This window comes from Schistocerca americana, chromosome 8 (genome assembly GCF_021461395.2).
Source record: "Schistocerca americana isolate TAMUIC-IGC-003095 chromosome 8, iqSchAmer2.1, whole genome shotgun sequence".
Lineage (NCBI taxonomy): Eukaryota > Metazoa > Arthropoda > Insecta > Orthoptera > Acrididae > Schistocerca > Schistocerca americana.
In genome coordinates this window covers 95,153,771-95,175,294 of record NC_060126.1, presented here as the reverse complement: position 1 = coordinate 95,175,294, position 21,524 = coordinate 95,153,771, and the positions used below count along the sequence as shown (strand labels likewise).

The 21,524-nt window shown below is 53.3% G+C and overlaps 70 non-coding genes across 70 annotated transcripts; 28 read left to right on the top strand and 42 right to left on the bottom strand.

Moving 5' to 3' along the window:
• Positions 1-211: 211 nt before the first annotated feature.
• Trnar-acg lies at positions 212-284 on the top strand. Its single transcript has one exon. It is a non-coding gene; the product is annotated as a tRNA-Arg (tRNA).
• Positions 285-571: 287 nt separating this feature from the next.
• Positions 572-643, top strand: Trnam-cau. Its single transcript has one exon. It is a non-coding gene; the product is annotated as a tRNA-Met (tRNA).
• Positions 644-888: 245 nt separating this feature from the next.
• Positions 889-960, bottom strand: Trnad-guc. The gene has a single exon. It is a non-coding gene; the product is annotated as a tRNA-Asp (tRNA).
• Positions 961-1,067: 107 nt separating this feature from the next.
• Trnad-guc lies at positions 1,068-1,139 on the bottom strand. Its single transcript has one exon. It is a non-coding gene; the product is annotated as a tRNA-Asp (tRNA).
• Positions 1,140-1,246: 107 nt separating this feature from the next.
• On the bottom strand, positions 1,247-1,338 carry Trnai-uau. Its single transcript is given in 2 exon segments — positions 1,247-1,282; positions 1,301-1,338. It is a non-coding gene; the product is annotated as a tRNA-Ile (tRNA).
• A 378-nt stretch (positions 1,339-1,716) lies between these two features.
• Trnar-acg lies at positions 1,717-1,789 on the top strand. The gene has a single exon. It is a non-coding gene; the product is annotated as a tRNA-Arg (tRNA).
• Positions 1,790-2,076: 287 nt separating this feature from the next.
• Trnam-cau lies at positions 2,077-2,148 on the top strand. Its single transcript has one exon. It is a non-coding gene; the product is annotated as a tRNA-Met (tRNA).
• A 245-nt stretch (positions 2,149-2,393) lies between these two features.
• On the bottom strand, positions 2,394-2,465 carry Trnad-guc. The gene has a single exon. It is a non-coding gene; the product is annotated as a tRNA-Asp (tRNA).
• A 107-nt stretch (positions 2,466-2,572) lies between these two features.
• Positions 2,573-2,644, bottom strand: Trnad-guc. The gene has a single exon. It is a non-coding gene; the product is annotated as a tRNA-Asp (tRNA).
• A 107-nt stretch (positions 2,645-2,751) lies between these two features.
• Trnai-uau lies at positions 2,752-2,843 on the bottom strand. Its single transcript is given in 2 exon segments — positions 2,752-2,787; positions 2,806-2,843. It is a non-coding gene; the product is annotated as a tRNA-Ile (tRNA).
• A 378-nt stretch (positions 2,844-3,221) lies between these two features.
• On the top strand, positions 3,222-3,294 carry Trnar-acg. The gene has a single exon. It is a non-coding gene; the product is annotated as a tRNA-Arg (tRNA).
• Positions 3,295-3,581: 287 nt separating this feature from the next.
• Positions 3,582-3,653, top strand: Trnam-cau. The gene has a single exon. It is a non-coding gene; the product is annotated as a tRNA-Met (tRNA).
• A 245-nt stretch (positions 3,654-3,898) lies between these two features.
• Trnad-guc lies at positions 3,899-3,970 on the bottom strand. The gene has a single exon. It is a non-coding gene; the product is annotated as a tRNA-Asp (tRNA).
• Positions 3,971-4,077: 107 nt separating this feature from the next.
• Positions 4,078-4,149, bottom strand: Trnad-guc. The gene has a single exon. It is a non-coding gene; the product is annotated as a tRNA-Asp (tRNA).
• A 107-nt stretch (positions 4,150-4,256) lies between these two features.
• On the bottom strand, positions 4,257-4,348 carry Trnai-uau. The gene is given in 2 exon segments: positions 4,257-4,292; positions 4,311-4,348. It is a non-coding gene; the product is annotated as a tRNA-Ile (tRNA).
• Positions 4,349-4,726: 378 nt separating this feature from the next.
• Trnar-acg lies at positions 4,727-4,799 on the top strand. Its single transcript has one exon. It is a non-coding gene; the product is annotated as a tRNA-Arg (tRNA).
• A 287-nt stretch (positions 4,800-5,086) lies between these two features.
• Trnam-cau lies at positions 5,087-5,158 on the top strand. Its single transcript has one exon. It is a non-coding gene; the product is annotated as a tRNA-Met (tRNA).
• Positions 5,159-5,403: 245 nt separating this feature from the next.
• Trnad-guc lies at positions 5,404-5,475 on the bottom strand. The gene has a single exon. It is a non-coding gene; the product is annotated as a tRNA-Asp (tRNA).
• Positions 5,476-5,582: 107 nt separating this feature from the next.
• Positions 5,583-5,654, bottom strand: Trnad-guc. The gene has a single exon. It is a non-coding gene; the product is annotated as a tRNA-Asp (tRNA).
• A 107-nt stretch (positions 5,655-5,761) lies between these two features.
• On the bottom strand, positions 5,762-5,853 carry Trnai-uau. Its single transcript is given in 2 exon segments — positions 5,762-5,797; positions 5,816-5,853. It is a non-coding gene; the product is annotated as a tRNA-Ile (tRNA).
• Positions 5,854-6,231: 378 nt separating this feature from the next.
• On the top strand, positions 6,232-6,304 carry Trnar-acg. The gene has a single exon. It is a non-coding gene; the product is annotated as a tRNA-Arg (tRNA).
• Positions 6,305-6,591: 287 nt separating this feature from the next.
• Trnam-cau lies at positions 6,592-6,663 on the top strand. Its single transcript has one exon. It is a non-coding gene; the product is annotated as a tRNA-Met (tRNA).
• Positions 6,664-6,908: 245 nt separating this feature from the next.
• On the bottom strand, positions 6,909-6,980 carry Trnad-guc. The gene has a single exon. It is a non-coding gene; the product is annotated as a tRNA-Asp (tRNA).
• A 107-nt stretch (positions 6,981-7,087) lies between these two features.
• On the bottom strand, positions 7,088-7,159 carry Trnad-guc. Its single transcript has one exon. It is a non-coding gene; the product is annotated as a tRNA-Asp (tRNA).
• Positions 7,160-7,266: 107 nt separating this feature from the next.
• Trnai-uau lies at positions 7,267-7,358 on the bottom strand. Its single transcript is given in 2 exon segments — positions 7,267-7,302; positions 7,321-7,358. It is a non-coding gene; the product is annotated as a tRNA-Ile (tRNA).
• A 378-nt stretch (positions 7,359-7,736) lies between these two features.
• Positions 7,737-7,809, top strand: Trnar-acg. The gene has a single exon. It is a non-coding gene; the product is annotated as a tRNA-Arg (tRNA).
• A 287-nt stretch (positions 7,810-8,096) lies between these two features.
• On the top strand, positions 8,097-8,168 carry Trnam-cau. The gene has a single exon. It is a non-coding gene; the product is annotated as a tRNA-Met (tRNA).
• A 245-nt stretch (positions 8,169-8,413) lies between these two features.
• On the bottom strand, positions 8,414-8,485 carry Trnad-guc. The gene has a single exon. It is a non-coding gene; the product is annotated as a tRNA-Asp (tRNA).
• A 107-nt stretch (positions 8,486-8,592) lies between these two features.
• Trnad-guc lies at positions 8,593-8,664 on the bottom strand. Its single transcript has one exon. It is a non-coding gene; the product is annotated as a tRNA-Asp (tRNA).
• A 107-nt stretch (positions 8,665-8,771) lies between these two features.
• Positions 8,772-8,863, bottom strand: Trnai-uau. The gene is given in 2 exon segments: positions 8,772-8,807; positions 8,826-8,863. It is a non-coding gene; the product is annotated as a tRNA-Ile (tRNA).
• A 378-nt stretch (positions 8,864-9,241) lies between these two features.
• Trnar-acg lies at positions 9,242-9,314 on the top strand. Its single transcript has one exon. It is a non-coding gene; the product is annotated as a tRNA-Arg (tRNA).
• Positions 9,315-9,601: 287 nt separating this feature from the next.
• Positions 9,602-9,673, top strand: Trnam-cau. Its single transcript has one exon. It is a non-coding gene; the product is annotated as a tRNA-Met (tRNA).
• Positions 9,674-9,918: 245 nt separating this feature from the next.
• On the bottom strand, positions 9,919-9,990 carry Trnad-guc. Its single transcript has one exon. It is a non-coding gene; the product is annotated as a tRNA-Asp (tRNA).
• A 107-nt stretch (positions 9,991-10,097) lies between these two features.
• Positions 10,098-10,169, bottom strand: Trnad-guc. Its single transcript has one exon. It is a non-coding gene; the product is annotated as a tRNA-Asp (tRNA).
• Positions 10,170-10,276: 107 nt separating this feature from the next.
• On the bottom strand, positions 10,277-10,368 carry Trnai-uau. Its single transcript is given in 2 exon segments — positions 10,277-10,312; positions 10,331-10,368. It is a non-coding gene; the product is annotated as a tRNA-Ile (tRNA).
• A 378-nt stretch (positions 10,369-10,746) lies between these two features.
• Trnar-acg lies at positions 10,747-10,819 on the top strand. Its single transcript has one exon. It is a non-coding gene; the product is annotated as a tRNA-Arg (tRNA).
• Positions 10,820-11,106: 287 nt separating this feature from the next.
• Trnam-cau lies at positions 11,107-11,178 on the top strand. Its single transcript has one exon. It is a non-coding gene; the product is annotated as a tRNA-Met (tRNA).
• Positions 11,179-11,423: 245 nt separating this feature from the next.
• Positions 11,424-11,495, bottom strand: Trnad-guc. The gene has a single exon. It is a non-coding gene; the product is annotated as a tRNA-Asp (tRNA).
• A 113-nt stretch (positions 11,496-11,608) lies between these two features.
• Trnad-guc lies at positions 11,609-11,680 on the bottom strand. The gene has a single exon. It is a non-coding gene; the product is annotated as a tRNA-Asp (tRNA).
• Positions 11,681-11,787: 107 nt separating this feature from the next.
• Trnai-uau lies at positions 11,788-11,879 on the bottom strand. The gene is given in 2 exon segments: positions 11,788-11,823; positions 11,842-11,879. It is a non-coding gene; the product is annotated as a tRNA-Ile (tRNA).
• A 378-nt stretch (positions 11,880-12,257) lies between these two features.
• On the top strand, positions 12,258-12,330 carry Trnar-acg. The gene has a single exon. It is a non-coding gene; the product is annotated as a tRNA-Arg (tRNA).
• A 287-nt stretch (positions 12,331-12,617) lies between these two features.
• On the top strand, positions 12,618-12,689 carry Trnam-cau. The gene has a single exon. It is a non-coding gene; the product is annotated as a tRNA-Met (tRNA).
• Positions 12,690-12,934: 245 nt separating this feature from the next.
• Positions 12,935-13,006, bottom strand: Trnad-guc. Its single transcript has one exon. It is a non-coding gene; the product is annotated as a tRNA-Asp (tRNA).
• Positions 13,007-13,119: 113 nt separating this feature from the next.
• On the bottom strand, positions 13,120-13,191 carry Trnad-guc. Its single transcript has one exon. It is a non-coding gene; the product is annotated as a tRNA-Asp (tRNA).
• Positions 13,192-13,298: 107 nt separating this feature from the next.
• Positions 13,299-13,390, bottom strand: Trnai-uau. Its single transcript is given in 2 exon segments — positions 13,299-13,334; positions 13,353-13,390. It is a non-coding gene; the product is annotated as a tRNA-Ile (tRNA).
• Positions 13,391-13,768: 378 nt separating this feature from the next.
• On the top strand, positions 13,769-13,841 carry Trnar-acg. The gene has a single exon. It is a non-coding gene; the product is annotated as a tRNA-Arg (tRNA).
• A 287-nt stretch (positions 13,842-14,128) lies between these two features.
• Trnam-cau lies at positions 14,129-14,200 on the top strand. Its single transcript has one exon. It is a non-coding gene; the product is annotated as a tRNA-Met (tRNA).
• Positions 14,201-14,445: 245 nt separating this feature from the next.
• On the bottom strand, positions 14,446-14,517 carry Trnad-guc. The gene has a single exon. It is a non-coding gene; the product is annotated as a tRNA-Asp (tRNA).
• Positions 14,518-14,624: 107 nt separating this feature from the next.
• Trnad-guc lies at positions 14,625-14,696 on the bottom strand. The gene has a single exon. It is a non-coding gene; the product is annotated as a tRNA-Asp (tRNA).
• Positions 14,697-14,803: 107 nt separating this feature from the next.
• On the bottom strand, positions 14,804-14,895 carry Trnai-uau. The gene is given in 2 exon segments: positions 14,804-14,839; positions 14,858-14,895. It is a non-coding gene; the product is annotated as a tRNA-Ile (tRNA).
• Positions 14,896-15,273: 378 nt separating this feature from the next.
• Trnar-acg lies at positions 15,274-15,346 on the top strand. The gene has a single exon. It is a non-coding gene; the product is annotated as a tRNA-Arg (tRNA).
• A 287-nt stretch (positions 15,347-15,633) lies between these two features.
• On the top strand, positions 15,634-15,705 carry Trnam-cau. Its single transcript has one exon. It is a non-coding gene; the product is annotated as a tRNA-Met (tRNA).
• A 245-nt stretch (positions 15,706-15,950) lies between these two features.
• On the bottom strand, positions 15,951-16,022 carry Trnad-guc. The gene has a single exon. It is a non-coding gene; the product is annotated as a tRNA-Asp (tRNA).
• Positions 16,023-16,129: 107 nt separating this feature from the next.
• Trnad-guc lies at positions 16,130-16,201 on the bottom strand. Its single transcript has one exon. It is a non-coding gene; the product is annotated as a tRNA-Asp (tRNA).
• A 107-nt stretch (positions 16,202-16,308) lies between these two features.
• Trnai-uau lies at positions 16,309-16,400 on the bottom strand. Its single transcript is given in 2 exon segments — positions 16,309-16,344; positions 16,363-16,400. It is a non-coding gene; the product is annotated as a tRNA-Ile (tRNA).
• A 378-nt stretch (positions 16,401-16,778) lies between these two features.
• Positions 16,779-16,851, top strand: Trnar-acg. The gene has a single exon. It is a non-coding gene; the product is annotated as a tRNA-Arg (tRNA).
• A 287-nt stretch (positions 16,852-17,138) lies between these two features.
• On the top strand, positions 17,139-17,210 carry Trnam-cau. Its single transcript has one exon. It is a non-coding gene; the product is annotated as a tRNA-Met (tRNA).
• Positions 17,211-17,455: 245 nt separating this feature from the next.
• Trnad-guc lies at positions 17,456-17,527 on the bottom strand. Its single transcript has one exon. It is a non-coding gene; the product is annotated as a tRNA-Asp (tRNA).
• Positions 17,528-17,634: 107 nt separating this feature from the next.
• Positions 17,635-17,706, bottom strand: Trnad-guc. Its single transcript has one exon. It is a non-coding gene; the product is annotated as a tRNA-Asp (tRNA).
• Positions 17,707-17,813: 107 nt separating this feature from the next.
• Positions 17,814-17,905, bottom strand: Trnai-uau. Its single transcript is given in 2 exon segments — positions 17,814-17,849; positions 17,868-17,905. It is a non-coding gene; the product is annotated as a tRNA-Ile (tRNA).
• A 378-nt stretch (positions 17,906-18,283) lies between these two features.
• On the top strand, positions 18,284-18,356 carry Trnar-acg. Its single transcript has one exon. It is a non-coding gene; the product is annotated as a tRNA-Arg (tRNA).
• A 287-nt stretch (positions 18,357-18,643) lies between these two features.
• On the top strand, positions 18,644-18,715 carry Trnam-cau. Its single transcript has one exon. It is a non-coding gene; the product is annotated as a tRNA-Met (tRNA).
• Positions 18,716-18,960: 245 nt separating this feature from the next.
• Positions 18,961-19,032, bottom strand: Trnad-guc. Its single transcript has one exon. It is a non-coding gene; the product is annotated as a tRNA-Asp (tRNA).
• A 107-nt stretch (positions 19,033-19,139) lies between these two features.
• Positions 19,140-19,211, bottom strand: Trnad-guc. Its single transcript has one exon. It is a non-coding gene; the product is annotated as a tRNA-Asp (tRNA).
• Positions 19,212-19,318: 107 nt separating this feature from the next.
• Trnai-uau lies at positions 19,319-19,410 on the bottom strand. The gene is given in 2 exon segments: positions 19,319-19,354; positions 19,373-19,410. It is a non-coding gene; the product is annotated as a tRNA-Ile (tRNA).
• A 378-nt stretch (positions 19,411-19,788) lies between these two features.
• Positions 19,789-19,861, top strand: Trnar-acg. Its single transcript has one exon. It is a non-coding gene; the product is annotated as a tRNA-Arg (tRNA).
• Positions 19,862-20,465: 604 nt separating this feature from the next.
• Positions 20,466-20,537, bottom strand: Trnad-guc. Its single transcript has one exon. It is a non-coding gene; the product is annotated as a tRNA-Asp (tRNA).
• A 107-nt stretch (positions 20,538-20,644) lies between these two features.
• Positions 20,645-20,716, bottom strand: Trnad-guc. Its single transcript has one exon. It is a non-coding gene; the product is annotated as a tRNA-Asp (tRNA).
• Positions 20,717-20,823: 107 nt separating this feature from the next.
• Positions 20,824-20,915, bottom strand: Trnai-uau. The gene is given in 2 exon segments: positions 20,824-20,859; positions 20,878-20,915. It is a non-coding gene; the product is annotated as a tRNA-Ile (tRNA).
• A 378-nt stretch (positions 20,916-21,293) lies between these two features.
• Trnar-acg lies at positions 21,294-21,366 on the top strand. The gene has a single exon. It is a non-coding gene; the product is annotated as a tRNA-Arg (tRNA).
• Positions 21,367-21,524: the final 158 nt, after the last annotated feature.

The window sequence follows — 21,524 nt, the reverse complement described above, 5'->3', positions numbered from 1 at the left end:
TCTCGTCGTCGAGAAAACGTGGGAAAACGCGCGCCTTGCCTTCTGCTACCTGTCGAACAGCGAGAGCAGATGCGTGGCAAGCTCTAAGCTCTGCAGGCGCACTGCGGCCACGCAGCTGCACGAAAGGTACCTTCCTTGGGAGCTTGCTCAGCCATGGAGAACACGTTTCTTAGCGAATTGCACTTGTCTCGTAGAAAGAAATGCTGCCACTGGCCCTGTGGCGCAACGGATAACGCGTCTGACTACGGATCAGAAGATTCCAGGTTCGAATCCTGGCAGGGTCGGCGTTTTGTTAGTTGCCGACGCGTAGCTGGGCAGTGGATTTCGTATGTCGCCGCACCGTGGAGTGCTTTGTTGCTCCTGTGCATCTCGCAGCTGCATGTCGAGTCGATCGTGGTAAATATCGCTGCCTGCAAGCGTCAGCGTAGCGTCAGTCGAGCAAAGTCGAGACAAGTCAAGCTGAGAGCTGTAGGAGATGATACGCAATTAAATACAGGCGTGTGAAAGCGACGCAGACAACACTTTCCAAGTGTCCCACGTCACGTGGCGAAGAGCCGGCGCAACCCCAGGCAGCAGAGTGGCGCAGTGGAAGCGTGCTGGGCCCATAACCCAGAGGTCCGTGGATCGAAACCACGCTCTGCTAAAATTATTTCTTTTGCGGACTGTGCCGAGCTCGATTATTACGCCCACAGCGTCGGCTGGGGTGCTTTGATACAGCGTTAACAGCATACCCCGCAATTCTGAAATGTGAAGAATGCGAGAACCACTTCCTAAGTTGTAGCATTTTTTAAGATTTTGCGCCAACTACACTCCACGATCGCAAAGTTAATGCTCTTACGACCCACATACGCGCAACACTCGAACAGGGTTGTGAGATAAAAATCGCATCTCCCCGGCGGGGAATCGAACCCCGGTCTCCCGCGTGACAGGCGGGGATACTAACCACTATACTACCGAGGATGCGCTGTAGACAGGTGCCTGTGTGCGAGAGATATGGTGCTAGTAGCCGCAAACGACCTACACTAAGTTCGGCGAGTGATAGAGCAGCAATTACAAATCGGATGTGCCTCCCCGGCGGGGAATCGAACCCCGGTCTCCCGCGTGACAGGCGGGGATACTAACCACTATACTACCGAGGAAGACGCAGCTAGCGTCTCGAATGCACAATTATGTTACTCAAATAGCTGATACATCTCAAACCTAGCCTCCTGTTGCTGTCAGAGACAGCTGCTAAGAAATAAAAGTATGCCCCAGGTGAGGCTCGAACTCACAACCCCGGCATTGCTCACGGCTACTGCCTTATAAGTACCGTGCGCTAACCAATTGCGCCACTGGGGCTACAACAGAGTGCTTTCAGTTAGCGGTATTCACTTTGCTGCAAACCAGTGGTGGCCACAGAAACATACGATCGCCACCTGATGCCATACTGCGACTTTGGCACCTGACTACCAATGCTTCGTGCTATTCTTGTTTCATATGCTACGCTTACATGCACATCAACCGGCTCTCGTCGTCGAGAAAACGTGGGAAAACGCGCGCCTTGCCTTCTGCTACCTGTCGAACAGCGAGAGCAGATGCGTGGCAAGCTCTAAGCTCTGCAGGCGCACTGCGGCCACGCAGCTGCACGAAAGGTACCTTCCTTGGGAGCTTGCTCAGCCATGGAGAACACGTTTCTTAGCGAACTGCACTTGTCTCGTAGAAAGAAATGCTGCCACTGGCCCTGTGGCGCAACGGATAACGCGTCTGACTACGGATCAGAAGATTCCAGGTTCGAATCCTGGCAGGGTCGGCGTTTTGTTAGTTGCCGACGCGTAGCTGGGCAGTGGATTTCGTATGTCGCCGCACCGTGGAGTGCTTTGTTGCTCCTGTGCATCTCGCAGCTGCATGTCGAGTCGATCGTGGTAAATATCGCTGCCTGCAAGCGTCAGCGTAGCGTCAGTCGAGCAAAGTCGAGACAAGTCAAGCTGAGAGCTGTAGGAGATGATACGCAATTAAATACAGGCGTGTGAAAGCGACGCAGACAACACTTTCCAAGTGTCCCACGTCACGTGGCGAAGAGCCGGCGCAACCCCAGGCAGCAGAGTGGCGCAGTGGAAGCGTGCTGGGCCCATAACCCAGAGGTCCGTGGATCGAAACCACGCTCTGCTAAAATTATTTCTTTTGCGGACTGTGCCGAGCTCGATTATTACGCCCACAGCGTCGGCTGGGGTGCTTTGATACAGCGTTAACAGCATACCCCGCAATTCTGAAATGTGAAGAATGCGAGAACCACTTCCTAAGTTGTAGCATTTTTTAAGATTTTGCGCCAACTACACTCCACGATCGCAAAGTTAATGCTCTTACGACCCACATACGCGCAACACTCGAACAGGGTTGTGAGATAAAAATCGCATCTCCCCGGCGGGGAATCGAACCCCGGTCTCCCGCGTGACAGGCGGGGATACTAACCACTATACTACCGAGGATGCGCTGTAGACAGGTGCCTGTGTGCGAGAGATATGGTGCTAGTAGCCGCAAACGACCTACACTAAGTTCGGCGAGTGATAGAGCAGCAATTACAAATCGGATGTGCCTCCCCGGCGGGGAATCGAACCCCGGTCTCCCGCGTGACAGGCGGGGATACTAACCACTATACTACCGAGGAAGACGCAGCTAGCGTCTCGAATGCACAATTATGTTACTCAAATAGCTGATACATCTCAAACCTAGCCTCCTGTTGCTGTCAGAGACAGCTGCTAAGAAATAAAAGTATGCCCCAGGTGAGGCTCGAACTCACAACCCCGGCATTGCTCACGGCTACTGCCTTATAAGTACCGTGCGCTAACCAATTGCGCCACTGGGGCTACAACAGAGTGCTTTCAGTTAGCGGTATTCACTTTGCTGCAAACCAGTGGTGGCCACAGAAACATACGATCGCCACCTGATGCCATACTGCGACTTTGGCACCTGACTACCAATGCTTCGTGCTATTCTTGTTTCATATGCTACGCTTACATGCACATCAACCGGCTCTCGTCGTCGAGAAAACGTGGGAAAACGCGCGCCTTGCCTTCTGCTACCTGTCGAACAGCGAGAGCAGATGCGTGGCAAGCTCTAAGCTCTGCAGGCGCACTGCGGCCACGCAGCTGCACGAAAGGTACCTTCCTTGGGAGCTTGCTCAGCCATGGAGAACACGTTTCTTAGCGAATTGCACTTGTCTCGTAGAAAGAAATGCTGCCACTGGCCCTGTGGCGCAACGGATAACGCGTCTGACTACGGATCAGAAGATTCCAGGTTCGAATCCTGGCAGGGTCGGCGTTTTGTTAGTTGCCGACGCGTAGCTGGGCAGTGGATTTCGTATGTCGCCGCACCGTGGAGTGCTTTGTTGCTCCTGTGCATCTCGCAGCTGCATGTCGAGTCGATCGTGGTAAATATCGCTGCCTGCAAGCGTCAGCGTAGCGTCAGTCGAGCAAAGTCGAGACAAGTCAAGCTGAGAGCTGTAGGAGATGATACGCAATTAAATACAGGCGTGTGAAAGCGACGCAGACAACACTTTCCAAGTGTCCCACGTCACGTGGCGAAGAGCCGGCGCAACCCCAGGCAGCAGAGTGGCGCAGTGGAAGCGTGCTGGGCCCATAACCCAGAGGTCCGTGGATCGAAACCACGCTCTGCTAAAATTATTTCTTTTGCGGACTGTGCCGAGCTCGATTATTACGCCCACAGCGTCGGCTGGGGTGCTTTGATACAGCGTTAACAGCATACCCCGCAATTCTGAAATGTGAAGAATGCGAGAACCACTTCCTAAGTTGTAGCATTTTTTAAGATTTTGCGCCAACTACACTCCACGATCGCAAAGTTAATGCTCTTACGACCCACATACGCGCAACACTCGAACAGGGTTGTGAGATAAAAATCGCATCTCCCCGGCGGGGAATCGAACCCCGGTCTCCCGCGTGACAGGCGGGGATACTAACCACTATACTACCGAGGATGCGCTGTAGACAGGTGCCTGTGTGCGAGAGATATGGTGCTAGTAGCCGCAAACGACCTACACTAAGTTCGGCGAGTGATAGAGCAGCAATTACAAATCGGATGTGCCTCCCCGGCGGGGAATCGAACCCCGGTCTCCCGCGTGACAGGCGGGGATACTAACCACTATACTACCGAGGAAGACGCAGCTAGCGTCTCGAATGCACAATTATGTTACTCAAATAGCTGATACATCTCAAACCTAGCCTCCTGTTGCTGTCAGAGACAGCTGCTAAGAAATAAAAGTATGCCCCAGGTGAGGCTCGAACTCACAACCCCGGCATTGCTCACGGCTACTGCCTTATAAGTACCGTGCGCTAACCAATTGCGCCACTGGGGCTACAACAGAGTGCTTTCAGTTAGCGGTATTCACTTTGCTGCAAACCAGTGGTGGCCACAGAAACATACGATCGCCACCTGATGCCATACTGCGACTTTGGCACCTGACTACCAATGCTTCGTGCTATTCTTGTTTCATATGCTACGCTTACATGCACATCAACCGGCTCTCGTCGTCGAGAAAACGTGGGAAAACGCGCGCCTTGCCTTCTGCTACCTGTCGAACAGCGAGAGCAGATGCGTGGCAAGCTCTAAGCTCTGCAGGCGCACTGCGGCCACGCAGCTGCACGAAAGGTACCTTCCTTGGGAGCTTGCTCAGCCATGGAGAACACGTTTCTTAGCGAACTGCACTTGTCTCGTAGAAAGAAATGCTGCCACTGGCCCTGTGGCGCAACGGATAACGCGTCTGACTACGGATCAGAAGATTCCAGGTTCGAATCCTGGCAGGGTCGGCGTTTTGTTAGTTGCCGACGCGTAGCTGGGCAGTGGATTTCGTATGTCGCCGCACCGTGGAGTGCTTTGTTGCTCCTGTGCATCTCGCAGCTGCATGTCGAGTCGATCGTGGTAAATATCGCTGCCTGCAAGCGTCAGCGTAGCGTCAGTCGAGCAAAGTCGAGACAAGTCAAGCTGAGAGCTGTAGGAGATGATACGCAATTAAATACAGGCGTGTGAAAGCGACGCAGACAACACTTTCCAAGTGTCCCACGTCACGTGGCGAAGAGCCGGCGCAACCCCAGGCAGCAGAGTGGCGCAGTGGAAGCGTGCTGGGCCCATAACCCAGAGGTCCGTGGATCGAAACCACGCTCTGCTAAAATTATTTCTTTTGCGGACTGTGCCGAGCTCGATTATTACGCCCACAGCGTCGGCTGGGGTGCTTTGATACAGCGTTAACAGCATACCCCGCAATTCTGAAATGTGAAGAATGCGAGAACCACTTCCTAAGTTGTAGCATTTTTTAAGATTTTGCGCCAACTACACTCCACGATCGCAAAGTTAATGCTCTTACGACCCACATACGCGCAACACTCGAACAGGGTTGTGAGATAAAAATCGCATCTCCCCGGCGGGGAATCGAACCCCGGTCTCCCGCGTGACAGGCGGGGATACTAACCACTATACTACCGAGGATGCGCTGTAGACAGGTGCCTGTGTGCGAGAGATATGGTGCTAGTAGCCGCAAACGACCTACACTAAGTTCGGCGAGTGATAGAGCAGCAATTACAAATCGGATGTGCCTCCCCGGCGGGGAATCGAACCCCGGTCTCCCGCGTGACAGGCGGGGATACTAACCACTATACTACCGAGGAAGACGCAGCTAGCGTCTCGAATGCACAATTATGTTACTCAAATAGCTGATACATCTCAAACCTAGCCTCCTGTTGCTGTCAGAGACAGCTGCTAAGAAATAAAAGTATGCCCCAGGTGAGGCTCGAACTCACAACCCCGGCATTGCTCACGGCTACTGCCTTATAAGTACCGTGCGCTAACCAATTGCGCCACTGGGGCTACAACAGAGTGCTTTCAGTTAGCGGTATTCACTTTGCTGCAAACCAGTGGTGGCCACAGAAACATACGATCGCCACCTGATGCCATACTGCGACTTTGGCACCTGACTACCAATGCTTCGTGCTATTCTTGTTTCATATGCTACGCTTACATGCACATCAACCGGCTCTCGTCGTCGAGAAAACGTGGGAAAACGCGCGCCTTGCCTTCTGCTACCTGTCGAACAGCGAGAGCAGATGCGTGGCAAGCTCTAAGCTCTGCAGGCGCACTGCGGCCACGCAGCTGCACGAAAGGTACCTTCCTTGGGAGCTTGCTCAGCCATGGAGAACACGTTTCTTAGCGAATTGCACTTGTCTCGTAGAAAGAAATGCTGCCACTGGCCCTGTGGCGCAACGGATAACGCGTCTGACTACGGATCAGAAGATTCCAGGTTCGAATCCTGGCAGGGTCGGCGTTTTGTTAGTTGCCGACGCGTAGCTGGGCAGTGGATTTCGTATGTCGCCGCACCGTGGAGTGCTTTGTTGCTCCTGTGCATCTCGCAGCTGCATGTCGAGTCGATCGTGGTAAATATCGCTGCCTGCAAGCGTCAGCGTAGCGTCAGTCGAGCAAAGTCGAGACAAGTCAAGCTGAGAGCTGTAGGAGATGATACGCAATTAAATACAGGCGTGTGAAAGCGACGCAGACAACACTTTCCAAGTGTCCCACGTCACGTGGCGAAGAGCCGGCGCAACCCCAGGCAGCAGAGTGGCGCAGTGGAAGCGTGCTGGGCCCATAACCCAGAGGTCCGTGGATCGAAACCACGCTCTGCTAAAATTATTTCTTTTGCGGACTGTGCCGAGCTCGATTATTACGCCCACAGCGTCGGCTGGGGTGCTTTGATACAGCGTTAACAGCATACCCCGCAATTCTGAAATGTGAAGAATGCGAGAACCACTTCCTAAGTTGTAGCATTTTTTAAGATTTTGCGCCAACTACACTCCACGATCGCAAAGTTAATGCTCTTACGACCCACATACGCGCAACACTCGAACAGGGTTGTGAGATAAAAATCGCATCTCCCCGGCGGGGAATCGAACCCCGGTCTCCCGCGTGACAGGCGGGGATACTAACCACTATACTACCGAGGATGCGCTGTAGACAGGTGCCTGTGTGCGAGAGATATGGTGCTAGTAGCCGCAAACGACCTACACTAAGTTCGGCGAGTGATAGAGCAGCAATTACAAATCGGATGTGCCTCCCCGGCGGGGAATCGAACCCCGGTCTCCCGCGTGACAGGCGGGGATACTAACCACTATACTACCGAGGAAGACGCAGCTAGCGTCTCGAATGCACAATTATGTTACTCAAATAGCTGATACATCTCAAACCTAGCCTCCTGTTGCTGTCAGAGACAGCTGCTAAGAAATAAAAGTATGCCCCAGGTGAGGCTCGAACTCACAACCCCGGCATTGCTCACGGCTACTGCCTTATAAGTACCGTGCGCTAACCAATTGCGCCACTGGGGCTACAACAGAGTGCTTTCAGTTAGCGGTATTCACTTTGCTGCAAACCAGTGGTGGCCACAGAAACATACGATCGCCACCTGATGCCATACTGCGACTTTGGCACCTGACTACCAATGCTTCGTGCTATTCTTGTTTCATATGCTACGCTTACATGCACATCAACCGGCTCTCGTCGTCGAGAAAACGTGGGAAAACGCGCGCCTTGCCTTCTGCTACCTGTCGAACAGCGAGAGCAGATGCGTGGCAAGCTCTAAGCTCTGCAGGCGCACTGCGGCCACGCAGCTGCACGAAAGGTACCTTCCTTGGGAGCTTGCTCAGCCATGGAGAACACGTTTCTTAGCGAATTGCACTTGTCTCGTAGAAAGAAATGCTGCCACTGGCCCTGTGGCGCAACGGATAACGCGTCTGACTACGGATCAGAAGATTCCAGGTTCGAATCCTGGCAGGGTCGGCGTTTTGTTAGTTGCCGACGCGTAGCTGGGCAGTGGATTTCGTATGTCGCCGCACCGTGGAGTGCTTTGTTGCTCCTGTGCATCTCGCAGCTGCATGTCGAGTCGATCGTGGTAAATATCGCTGCCTGCAAGCGTCAGCGTAGCGTCAGTCGAGCAAAGTCGAGACAAGTCAAGCTGAGAGCTGTAGGAGATGATACGCAATTAAATACAGGCGTGTGAAAGCGACGCAGACAACACTTTCCAAGTGTCCCACGTCACGTGGCGAAGAGCCGGCGCAACCCCAGGCAGCAGAGTGGCGCAGTGGAAGCGTGCTGGGCCCATAACCCAGAGGTCCGTGGATCGAAACCACGCTCTGCTAAAATTATTTCTTTTGCGGACTGTGCCGAGCTCGATTATTACGCCCACAGCGTCGGCTGGGGTGCTTTGATACAGCGTTAACAGCATACCCCGCAATTCTGAAATGTGAAGAATGCGAGAACCACTTCCTAAGTTGTAGCATTTTTTAAGATTTTGCGCCAACTACACTCCACGATCGCAAAGTTAATGCTCTTACGACCCACATACGCGCAACACTCGAACAGGGTTGTGAGATAAAAATCGCATCTCCCCGGCGGGGAATCGAACCCCGGTCTCCCGCGTGACAGGCGGGGATACTAACCACTATACTACCGAGGATGCGCTGTAGACAGGTGCCTGTGTGCGAGAGATATGGTGCTAGTAGCCGCAAACGACCTACACTAAGTTCGGCGAGTGATAGAGCAGCAATTACAAATCGGATGTGCCTCCCCGGCGGGGAATCGAACCCCGGTCTCCCGCGTGACAGGCGGGGATACTAACCACTATACTACCGAGGAAGACGCAGCTAGCGTCTCGAATGCACAATTATGTTACTCAAATAGCTGATACATCTCAAACCTAGCCTCCTGTTGCTGTCAGAGACAGCTGCTAAGAAATAAAAGTATGCCCCAGGTGAGGCTCGAACTCACAACCCCGGCATTGCTCACGGCTACTGCCTTATAAGTACCGTGCGCTAACCAATTGCGCCACTGGGGCTACAACAGAGTGCTTTCAGTTAGCGGTATTCACTTTGCTGCAAACCAGTGGTGGCCACAGAAACATACGATCGCCACCTGATGCCATACTGCGACTTTGGCACCTGACTACCAATGCTTCGTGCTATTCTTGTTTCATATGCTACGCTTACATGCACATCAACCGGCTCTCGTCGTCGAGAAAACGTGGGAAAACGCGCGCCTTGCCTTCTGCTACCTGTCGAACAGCGAGAGCAGATGCGTGGCAAGCTCTAAGCTCTGCAGGCGCACTGCGGCCACGCAGCTGCACGAAAGGTACCTTCCTTGGGAGCTTGCTCAGCCATGGAGAACACGTTTCTTAGCGAACTGCACTTGTCTCGTAGAAAGAAATGCTGCCACTGGCCCTGTGGCGCAACGGATAACGCGTCTGACTACGGATCAGAAGATTCCAGGTTCGAATCCTGGCAGGGTCGGCGTTTTGTTAGTTGCCGACGCGTAGCTGGGCAGTGGATTTCGTATGTCGCCGCACCGTGGAGTGCTTTGTTGCTCCTGTGCATCTCGCAGCTGCATGTCGAGTCGATCGTGGTAAATATCGCTGCCTGCAAGCGTCAGCGTAGCGTCAGTCGAGCAAAGTCGAGACAAGTCAAGCTGAGAGCTGTAGGAGATGATACGCAATTAAATACAGGCGTGTGAAAGCGACGCAGACAACACTTTCCAAGTGTCCCACGTCACGTGGCGAAGAGCCGGCGCAACCCCAGGCAGCAGAGTGGCGCAGTGGAAGCGTGCTGGGCCCATAACCCAGAGGTCCGTGGATCGAAACCACGCTCTGCTAAAATTATTTCTTTTGCGGACTGTGCCGAGCTCGATTATTACGCCCACAGCGTCGGCTGGGGTGCTTTGATACAGCGTTAACAGCATACCCCGCAATTCTGAAATGTGAAGAATGCGAGAACCACTTCCTAAGTTGTAGCATTTTTTAAGATTTTGCGCCAACTACACTCCACGATCGCAAAGTTAATGCTCTTACGACCCACATACGCGCAACACTCGAACAGGGTTGTGAGATAAAAATCGCATCTCCCCGGCGGGGAATCGAACCCCGGTCTCCCGCGTGACAGGCGGGGATACTAACCACTATACTACCGAGGATGCGCTGTAGACAGGTGCCTGTGTGCGAGAGATATGGTGCTAGTAGCCGCAAACGACCTACACTAAGTTCGGCGAGTGATAGAGCAGCAATTACAAATCGGATGTGCCTCCCCGGCGGGGAATCGAACCCCGGTCTCCCGCGTGACAGGCGGGGATACTAACCACTATACTACCGAGGAAGACGCAGCTAGCGTCTCGAATGCACAATTATGTTACTCAAATAGCTGATACATCTCAAACCTAGCCTCCTGTTGCTGTCAGAGACAGCTGCTAAGAAATAAAAGTATGCCCCAGGTGAGGCTCGAACTCACAACCCCGGCATTGCTCACGGCTACTGCCTTATAAGTACCGTGCGCTAACCAATTGCGCCACTGGGGCTACAACAGAGTGCTTTCAGTTAGCGGTATTCACTTTGCTGCAAACCAGTGGTGGCCACAGAAACATACGATCGCCACCTGATGCCATACTGCGACTTTGGCACCTGACTACCAATGCTTCGTGCTATTCTTGTTTCATATGCTACGCTTACATGCACATCAACCGGCTCTCGTCGTCGAGAAAACGTGGGAAAACGCGCGCCTTGCCTTCTGCTACCTGTCGAACAGCGAGAGCAGATGCGTGGCAAGCTCTAAGCTCTGCAGGCGCACTGCGGCCACGCAGCTGCACGAAAGGTACCTTCCTTGGGAGCTTGCTCAGCCATGGAGAACACGTTTCTTAGCGAATTGCACTTGTCTCGTAGAAAGAAATGCTGCCACTGGCCCTGTGGCGCAACGGATAACGCGTCTGACTACGGATCAGAAGATTCCAGGTTCGAATCCTGGCAGGGTCGGCGTTTTGTTAGTTGCCGACGCGTAGCTGGGCAGTGGATTTCGTATGTCGCCGCACCGTGGAGTGCTTTGTTGCTCCTGTGCATCTCGCAGCTGCATGTCGAGTCGATCGTGGTAAATATCGCTGCCTGCAAGCGTCAGCGTAGCGTCAGTCGAGCAAAGTCGAGACAAGTCAAGCTGAGAGCTGTAGGAGATGATACGCAATTAAATACAGGCGTGTGAAAGCGACGCAGACAACACTTTCCAAGTGTCCCACGTCACGTGGCGAAGAGCCGGCGCAACCCCAGGCAGCAGAGTGGCGCAGTGGAAGCGTGCTGGGCCCATAACCCAGAGGTCCGTGGATCGAAACCACGCTCTGCTAAAATTATTTCTTTTGCGGACTGTGCCGAGCTCGATTATTACGCCCACAGCGTCGGCTGGGGTGCTTTGATACAGCGTTAACAGCATACCCCGCAATTCTGAAATGTGAAGAATGCGAGAACCACTTCCTAAGTTGTAGCATTTTTTAAGATTTTGCGCCAACTACACTCCACGATCGCAAAGTTAATGCTCTTACGACCCACATACGCGCAACACTCGAACAGGGTTGTGAGATAAAAATCGCATCTCCCCGGCGGGGAATCGAACCCCGGTCTCCCGCGTGACAGGCGGGGATACTAACCACTATACTACCGAGGATGCGCATGCGCTGTAGACAGGTGCCTGTGTGCGAGAGATATGGTGCTAGTAGCCGCAAACGACCTACACTAAGTTCGGCGAGTGATAGAGCAGCAATTACAAATCGGATGTGCCTCCCCGGCGGGGAATCGAACCCCGGTCTCCCGCGTGACAGGCGGGGATACTAACCACTATACTACCGAGGAAGACGCAGCTAGCGTCTCGAATGCACAATTATGTTACTCAAATAGCTGATACATCTCAAACCTAGCCTCCTGTTGCTGTCAGAGACAGCTGCTAAGAAATAAAAGTATGCCCCAGGTGAGGCTCGAACTCACAACCCCGGCACTGCTCACGGCTACTGCCTTATAAGTACCGTGCGCTAACCAATTGCGCCACTGGGGCTACAACAGAGTGCTTTCAGTTAGCGGTATTCACTTTGCTGCAAACCAGTGGTGGCCACAGAAACATACGATCGCCACCTGATGCCATACTGCGACTTTGGCACCTGACTACCAATGCTTCGTGCTATTCTTGTTTCATATGCTACGCTTACATGCACATCAACCGGCTCTCGTCGTCGAGAAAACGTGGGAAAACGCGCGCCTTGCCTTCTGCTACCTGTCGAACAGCGAGAGCAGATGCGTGGCAAGCTCTAAGCTCTGCAGGCGCACTGCGGCCACGCAGCTGCACGAAAGGTACCTTCCTTGGGAGCTTGCTCAGCCATGGAGAACACGTTTCTTAGCGAATTGCACTTGTCTCGTAGAAAGAAATGCTGCCACTGGCCCTGTGGCGCAACGGATAACGCGTCTGACTACGGATCAGAAGATTCCAGGTTCGAATCCTGGCAGGGTCGGCGTTTTGTTAGTTGCCGACGCGTAGCTGGGCAGTGGATTTCGTATGTCGCCGCACCGTGGAGTGCTTTGTTGCTCCTGTGCATCTCGCAGCTGCATGTCGAGTCGATCGTGGTAAATATCGCTGCCTGCAAGCGTCAGCGTAGCGTCAGTCGAGCAAAGTCGAGACAAGTCAAGCTGAGAGCTGTAGGAGATGATACGCAATTAAATACAGGCGTGTGAAAGCGACGCAGACAACACTTTCCAAGTGTCCCACGTCACGTGGCGAAGAGCCGGCGCAACCCCAGGCAGCAGAGTGGCGCAGTGGAAGCGTGCTGGGCCCATAACCCAGAGGTCCGTGGATCGAAACCACGCTCTGCTAAAATTATTTCTTTTGCGGACTGTGCCGAGCTCGATTATTACGCCCACAGCGTCGGCTGGGGTGCTTTGATACAGCGTTAACAGCATACCCCGCAATTCTGAAATGTGAAGAATGCGAGAACCACTTCCTAAGTTGTAGCATTTTTTAAGATTTTGCGCCAACTACACTCCACGATCGCAAAGTTAATGCTCTTACGACCCACATACGCGCAACACTCGAACAGGGTTGTGAGATAAAAATCGCATCTCCCCGGCGGGGAATCGAACCCCGGTCTCCCGCGTGACAGGCGGGGATACTAACCACTATACTACCGAGGATGCGCATGCGCTGTAGACAGGTGCCTGTGTGCGAGAGATATGGTGCTAGTAGCCGCAAACGACCTACACTAAGTTCGGCGAGTGATAGAGCAGCAATTACAAATCGGATGTGCCTCCCCGGCGGGGAATCGAACCCCGGTCTCCCGCGTGACAGGCGGGGATACTAACCACTATACTACCGAGGAAGACGCAGCTAGCGTCTCGAATGCACAATTATGTTACTCAAATAGCTGATACATCTCAAACCTAGCCTCCTGTTGCTGTCAGAGACAGCTGCTAAGAAATAAAAGTATGCCCCAGGTGAGGCTCGAACTCACAACCCCGGCACTGCTCACGGCTACTGCCTTATAAGTACCGTGCGCTAACCAATTGCGCCACTGGGGCTACAACAGAGTGCTTTGAGTTAGCGGTATTCACTTTGCTGCAAACCAGTGGTGGCCACAGAAACATACGATCGCCACCTGATGCCATACTGCGACTTTGGCACCTGACTACCAATGCTTCGTGCTATTCTTGTTTCATATGCTACGCTTACATGCACATCAACCGGCTCTCGTCGTCGAGAAAACGTGGGAAAACGCGCGCCTTGCCTTCTGCTACCTGTCGAACAGCGAGAGCAGATGCGTGGCAAGCTCTAAGCTCTGCAGGCGCACTGCGGCCACGCAGCTGCACGAAAGGTACCTTCCTTGGGAGCTTGCTCAGCCATGGAGAACACGTTTCTTAGCGAATTGCACTTGTCTCGTAGAAAGAAATGCTGCCACTGGCCCTGTGGCGCAACGGATAACGCGTCTGACTACGGATCAGAAGATTCCAGGTTCGAATCCTGGCAGGGTCGGCGTTTTGTTAGTTGCCGACGCGTAGCTGGGCAGTGGATTTCGTATGTCGCCGCACCGTGGAGTGCTTTGTTGCTCCTGTGCATCTCGCAGCTGCATGTCGAGTCGATCGTGGTAAATATCGCTGCCTGCAAGCGTCAGCGTAGCGTCAGTCGAGCAAAGTCGAGACAAGTCAAGCTGAGAGCTGTAGGAGATGATACGCAATTAAATACAGGCGTGTGAAAGCGACGCAGACAACACTTTCCAAGTGTCCCACGTCACGTGGCGAAGAGCCGGCGCAACCCCAGGCAGCAGAGTGGCGCAGTGGAAGCGTGCTGGGCCCATAACCCAGAGGTCCGTGGATCGAAACCACGCTCTGCTAAAATTATTTCTTTTGCGGACTGTGCCGAGCTCGATTATTACGCCCACAGCGTCGGCTGGGGTGCTTTGATACAGCGTTAACAGCATACCCCGCAATTCTGAAATGTGAAGAATGCGAGAACCACTTCCTAAGTTGTAGCATTTTTTAAGATTTTGCGCCAACTACACTCCACGATCGCAAAGTTAATGCTCTTACGACCCACATACGCGCAACACTCGAACAGGGTTGTGAGATAAAAATCGCATCTCCCCGGCGGGGAATCGAACCCCGGTCTCCCGCGTGACAGGCGGGGATACTAACCACTATACTACCGAGGATGCGCTGTAGACAGGTGCCTGTGTGCGAGAGATATGGTGCTAGTAGCCGCAAACGACCTACACTAAGTTCGGCGAGTGATAGAGCAGCAATTACAAATCGGATGTGCCTCCCCGGCGGGGAATCGAACCCCGGTCTCCCGCGTGACAGGCGGGGATACTAACCACTATACTACCGAGGAAGACGCAGCTAGCGTCTCGAATGCACAATTATGTTACTCAAATAGCTGATACATCTCAAACCTAGCCTCCTGTTGCTGTCAGAGACAGCTGCTAAGAAATAAAAGTATGCCCCAGGTGAGGCTCGAACTCACAACCCCGGCATTGCTCACGGCTACTGCCTTATAAGTACCGTGCGCTAACCAATTGCGCCACTGGGGCTACAACAGAGTGCTTTCAGTTAGCGGTATTCACTTTGCTGCAAACCAGTGGTGGCCACAGAAACATACGATCGCCACCTGATGCCATACTGCGACTTTGGCACCTGACTACCAATGCTTCGTGCTATTCTTGTTTCATATGCTACGCTTACATGCACATCAACCGGCTCTCGTCGTCGAGAAAACGTGGGAAAACGCGCGCCTTGCCTTCTGCTACCTGTCGAACAGCGAGAGCAGATGCGTGGCAAGCTCTAAGCTCTGCAGGCGCACTGCGGCCACGCAGCTGCACGAAAGGTACCTTCCTTGGGAGCTTGCTCAGCCATGGAGAACACGTTTCTTAGCGAATTGCACTTGTCTCGTAGAAAGAAATGCTGCCACTGGCCCTGTGGCGCAACGGATAACGCGTCTGACTACGGATCAGAAGATTCCAGGTTCGAATCCTGGCAGGGTCGGCGTTTTGTTAGTTGCCGACGCGTAGCTGGGCAGTGGATTTCGTATGTCGCCGCACCGTGGAGTGCTTTGTTGCTCCTGTGCATCTCGCAGCTGCATGTCGAGTCGATCGTGGTAAATATCGCTGCCTGCAAGCGTCAGCGTAGCGTCAGTCGAGCAAAGTCGAGACAAGTCAAGCTGAGAGCTGTAGGAGATGATACGCAATTAAATACAGGCGTGTGAAAGCGACGCAGACAACACTTTCCAAGTGTCCCACGTCACGTGGCGAAGAGCCGGCGCAACCCCAGGCAGCAGAGTGGCGCAGTGGAAGCGTGCTGGGCCCATAACCCAGAGGTCCGTGGATCGAAACCACGCTCTGCTAAAATTATTTCTTTTGCGGACTGTGCCGAGCTCGATTATTACGCCCACAGCGTCGGCTGGGGTGCTTTGATACAGCGTTAACAGCATACCCCGCAATTCTGAAATGTGAAGAATGCGAGAACCACTTCCTAAGTTGTAGCATTTTTTAAGATTTTGCGCCAACTACACTCCACGATCGCAAAGTTAATGCTCTTACGACCCACATACGCGCAACACTCGAACAGGGTTGTGAGATAAAAATCGCATCTCCCCGGCGGGGAATCGAACCCCGGTCTCCCGCGTGACAGGCGGGGATACTAACCACTATACTACCGAGGATGCGCTGTAGACAGGTGCCTGTGTGCGAGAGATATGGTGCTAGTAGCCGCAAACGACCTACACTAAGTTCGGCGAGTGATAGAGCAGCAATTACAAATCGGATGTGCCTCCCCGGCGGGGAATCGAACCCCGGTCTCCCGCGTGACAGGCGGGGATACTAACCACTATACTACCGAGGAAGACGCAGCTAGCGTCTCGAATGCACAATTATGTTACTCAAATAGCTGATACATCTCAAACCTAGCCTCCTGTTGCTGTCAGAGACAGCTGCTAAGAAATAAAAGTATGCCCCAGGTGAGGCTCGAACTCACAACCCCGGCATTGCTCACGGCTACTGCCTTATAAGTACCGTGCGCTAACCAATTGCGCCACTGGGGCTACAACAGAGTGCTTTCAGTTAGCGGTATTCACTTTGCTGCAAACCAGTGGTGGCCACAGAAACATACGATCGCCACCTGATGCCATACTGCGACTTTGGCACCTGACTACCAATGCTTCGTGCTATTCTTGTTTCATATGCTACGCTTACATGCACATCAACCGGCTCTCGTCGTCGAGAAAACGTGGGAAAACGCGCGCCTTGCCTTCTGCTACCTGTCGAACAGCGAGAGCAGATGCGTGGCAAGCTCTAAGCTCTGCAGGCGCACTGCGGCCACGCAGCTGCACGAAAGGTACCTTCCTTGGGAGCTTGCTCAGCCATGGAGAACACGTTTCTTAGCGAATTGCACTTGTCTCGTAGAAAGAAATGCTGCCACTGGCCCTGTGGCGCAACGGATAACGCGTCTGACTACGGATCAGAAGATTCCAGGTTCGAATCCTGGCAGGGTCGGCGTTTTGTTAGTTGCCGACGCGTAGCTGGGCAGTGGATTTCGTATGTCGCCGCACCGTGGAGTGCTTTGTTGCTCCTGTGCATCTCGCAGCTGCATGTCGAGTCGATCGTGGTAAATATCGCTGCCTGCAAGCGTCAGCGTAGCGACAGTCGAGCAAAGTCGAGACAAGTCAAGCTGAGAGCTGTAGGAGATGATACGCAATTAAATACAGGCGTGTGAAAGCGACGCAGACAACACTTTCCAAGTGTCCCACGTCACGTGGCGAAGAGCCGGCGCAACCCCAGGCAGCAGAGTGGCGCAGTGGAAGCGTGCTGGGCCCATAACCCAGAGGTCCGTGGATCGAAACCACGCTCTGCTAAAATTATTTCTTTTGCGGACTGTGCCGAGCTCGATTATTACGCCCACAGCGTCGGCTGGGGTGCTTTGATACAGCGTTAACAGCATACCCCGCAATTCTGAAATGTGAAGAATGCGAGAACCACTTCCTAAGTTGTAGCATTTTTTAAGATTTTGCGCCAACTACACTCCACGATCGCAAAGTTAATGCTCTTACGACCCACATACGCGCAACACTCGAACAGGGTTGTGAGATAAAAATCGCATCTCCCCGGCGGGGAATCGAACCCCGGTCTCCCGCGTGACAGGCGGGGATACTAACCACTATACTACCGAGGATGCGCTGTAGACAGGTGCCTGTGTGCGAGAGATATGGTGCTAGTAGCCGCAAACGACCTACACTAAGTTCGGCGAGTGATAGAGCAGCAATTACAAATCGGATGTGCCTCCCCGGCGGGGAATCGAACCCCGGTCTCCCGCGTGACAGGCGGGGATACTAACCACTATACTACCGAGGAAGACGCAGCTAGCGTCTCGAATGCACAATTATGTTACTCAAATAGCTGATACATCTCAAACCTAGCCTCCTGTTGCTGTCAGAGACAGCTGCTAAGAAATAAAAGTATGCCCCAGGTGAGGCTCGAACTCACAACCCCGGCATTGCTCACGGCTACTGCCTTATAAGTACCGTGCGCTAACCAATTGCGCCACTGGGGCTACAACAGAGTGCTTTCAGTTAGCGGTATTCACTTTGCTGCAAACCAGTGGTGGCCACAGAAACATACGATCGCCACCTGATGCCATACTGCGACTTTGGCACCTGACTACCAATGCTTCGTGCTATTCTTGTTTCATATGCTACGCTTACATGCACATCAACCGGCTCTCGTCGTCGAGAAAACGTGGGAAAACGCGCGCCTTGCCTTCTGCTACCTGTCGAACAGCGAGAGCAGATGCGTGGCAAGCTCTAAGCTCTGCAGGCGCACTGCGGCCACGCAGCTGCACGAAAGGTACCTTCCTTGGGAGCTTGCTCAGCCATGGAGAACACGTTTCTTAGCGAATTGCACTTGTCTCGTAGAAAGAAATGCTGCCACTGGCCCTGTGGCGCAACGGATAACGCGTCTGACTACGGATCAGAAGATTCCAGGTTCGAATCCTGGCAGGGTCGGCGTTTTGTTAGTTGCCGACGCGTAGCTGGGCAGTGGATTTCGTATGTCGCCGCACCGTGGAGTGCTTTGTTGCTCCTGTGCATCTCGCAGCTGCATGTCGAGTCGATCGTGGTAAATATCGCTGCCTGCAAGCGTCAGCGTAGCGACAGTCGAGCAAAGTCGAGACAAGTCAAGCTGAGAGCTGTAGGAGATGATACGCAATTAAATACAGGCGTGTGAAAGCGACGCAGACAACACTTTCCAAGTGTCCCACGTCACGTGGCGAAGAGCCGGCGCAACCCCAGGCAGCAGAGTGGCGCAGTGGAAGCGTGCTGGGCCCATAACCCAGAGGTCCGTGGATCGAAACCACGCTCTGCTAAAATTATTTCTTTTGCGGACTGTGCCGAGCTCGATTATTACGCCCACAGCGTCGGCTGGGGTGCTTTGATACAGCGTTAACAGCATACCCCGCAATTCTGAAATGTGAAGAATGCGAGAACCACTTCCTAAGTTGTAGCATTTTTTAAGATTTTGCGCCAACTACACTCCACGATCGCAAAGTTAATGCTCTTACGACCCACATACGCGCAACACTCGAACAGGGTTGTGAGATAAAAATCGCATCTCCCCGGCGGGGAATCGAACCCCGGTCTCCCGCGTGACAGGCGGGGATACTAACCACTATACTACCGAGGATGCGCTGTAGACAGGTGCCTGTGTGCGAGAGATATGGTGCTAGTAGCCGCAAACGACCTACACTAAGTTCGGCGAGTGATAGAGCAGCAATTACAAATCGGATGTGCCTCCCCGGCGGGGAATCGAACCCCGGTCTCCCGCGTGACAGGCGGGGATACTAACCACTATACTACCGAGGAAGACGCAGCTAGCGTCTCGAATGCACAATTATGTTACTCAAATAGCTGATACATCTCAAACCTAGCCTCCTGTTGCTGTCAGAGACAGCTGCTAAGAAATAAAAGTATGCCCCAGGTGAGGCTCGAACTCACAACCCCGGCATTGCTCACGGCTACTGCCTTATAAGTACCGTGCGCTAACCAATTGCGCCACTGGGGCTACAACAGAGTGCTTTCAGTTAGCGGTATTCACTTTGCTGCAAACCAGTGGTGGCCACAGAAACATACGATCGCCACCTGATGCCATACTGCGACTTTGGCACCTGACTACCAATGCTTCGTGCTATTCTTGTTTCATATGCTACGCTTACATGCACATCAACCGGCTCTCGTCGTCGAGAAAACGTGGGAAAACGCGCGCCTTGCCTTCTGCTACCTGTCGAACAGCGAGAGCAGATGCGTGGCAAGCTCTAAGCTCTGCAGGCGCACTGCGGCCACGCAGCTGCACGAAAGGTACCTTCCTTGGGAGCTTGCTCAGCCATGGAGAACACGTTTCTTAGCGAATTGCACTTGTCTCGTAGAAAGAAATGCTGCCACTGGCCCTGTGGCGCAACGGATAACGCGTCTGACTACGGATCAGAAGATTCCAGGTTCGAATCCTGGCAGGGTCGGCGTTTTGTTAGTTGCCGACGCGTAGCTGGGCAGTGGATTTCGTATGTCGCCGCACCGTGGAGTGCTTTGTTGCTCCTGTGCATCTCGCAGCTGCATGTCGAGTCGATCGTGGTAAATATCGCTGCCTGCAAGCGTCAGCGTAGCGTCAGTCGAGCAAAGTCGAGACAAGTCAAGCTGAGAGCTGTAGGAGATGATACGCAATTAAATACAGGCGTGTGAAAGCGACGCAGACAACACTTTCCAAGTGTCCCACGTCACGTGGCGAAGAGCCGGCGCAACCCCAGGCAGCAGAGTGGCGCAGTGGAAGCGTGCTGGGCCCATAACCCAGATGTCCGTGGATCGAAACCACGCTCTGCTAAAATTATTTCTTTTGCGGACTGTGCCGAGCTCGATTATTACGCCCACAGCGTCGGCTGGGGTGCTTTGATACAGCGTTAACAGCATACCCCGCAATTCTGAAATGTGAAGAATGCGAGAACCACTTCCTAAGTTGTAGCATTTTTTAAGATTTTGCGCCAACTACACTCCACGATCGCAAAGTTAATGCTCTTACGACCCACATACGCGCAACACTCGAACAGGGTTGTGAGATAAAAATCGCATCTCCCCGGCGGGGAATCGAACCCCGGTCTCCCGCGTGACAGGCGGGGATACTAACCACTATACTACCGAGGATGCGCTGTAGACAGGTGCCTGTGTGCGAGAGATATGGTGCTAGTAGCCGCAAACGACCTACACTAAGTTCGGCGAGTGATAGAGCAGCAATTACAAATCGGATGTGCCTCCCCGGCGGGGAATCGAACCCCGGTCTCCCGCGTGACAGGCGGGGATACTAACCACTATACTACCGAGGAAGACGCAGCTAGCGTCTCGAATGCACAATTATGTTACTCAAATAGCTGATACATCTCAAACCTAGCCTCCTGTTGCTGTCAGAGACAGCTGCTAAGAAATAAAAGTATGCCCCAGGTGAGGCTCGAACTCACAACCCCGGCATTGCTCACGGCTACTGCCTTATAAGTACCGTGCGCTAACCAATTGCGCCACTGGGGCTACAACAGAGTGCTTTCAGTTAGCGGTATTCACTTTGCTGCAAACCAGTGGTGGCCACAGAAACATACGATCGCCACCTGATGCCATACTGCGACTTTGGCACCTGACTACCAATGCTTCGTGCTATTCTTGTTTCATATGCTACGCTTACATGCACATCAACCGGCTCTCGTCGTCGAGAAAACGTGGGAAAACGCGCGCCTTGCCTTCTGCTACCTGTCGAACAGCGAGAGCAGATGCGTGGCAAGCTCTAAGCTCTGCAGGCGCACTGCGGCCACGCAGCTGCACGAAAGGTACCTTCCTTGGGAGCTTGCTCAGCCATGGAGAACACGTTTCTTAGCGAATTGCACTTGTCTCGTAGAAAGAAATGCTGCCACTGGCCCTGTGGCGCAACGGATAACGCGTCTGACTACGGATCAGAAGATTCCAGGTTCGAATCCTGGCAGGGTCGGCGTTTTGTTAGTTGCCGACGCGTAGCTGGGCAGTGGATTTCGTATGTCGCCGCACCGTGGAGTGCTTTGTTGCTCCTGTGCATCTCGCAGCTGCATGTCGAGTCGATCGTGGTAAATATCGCTGCCTGCAAGCGTCAGCGTAGCGACAGTCGAGCAA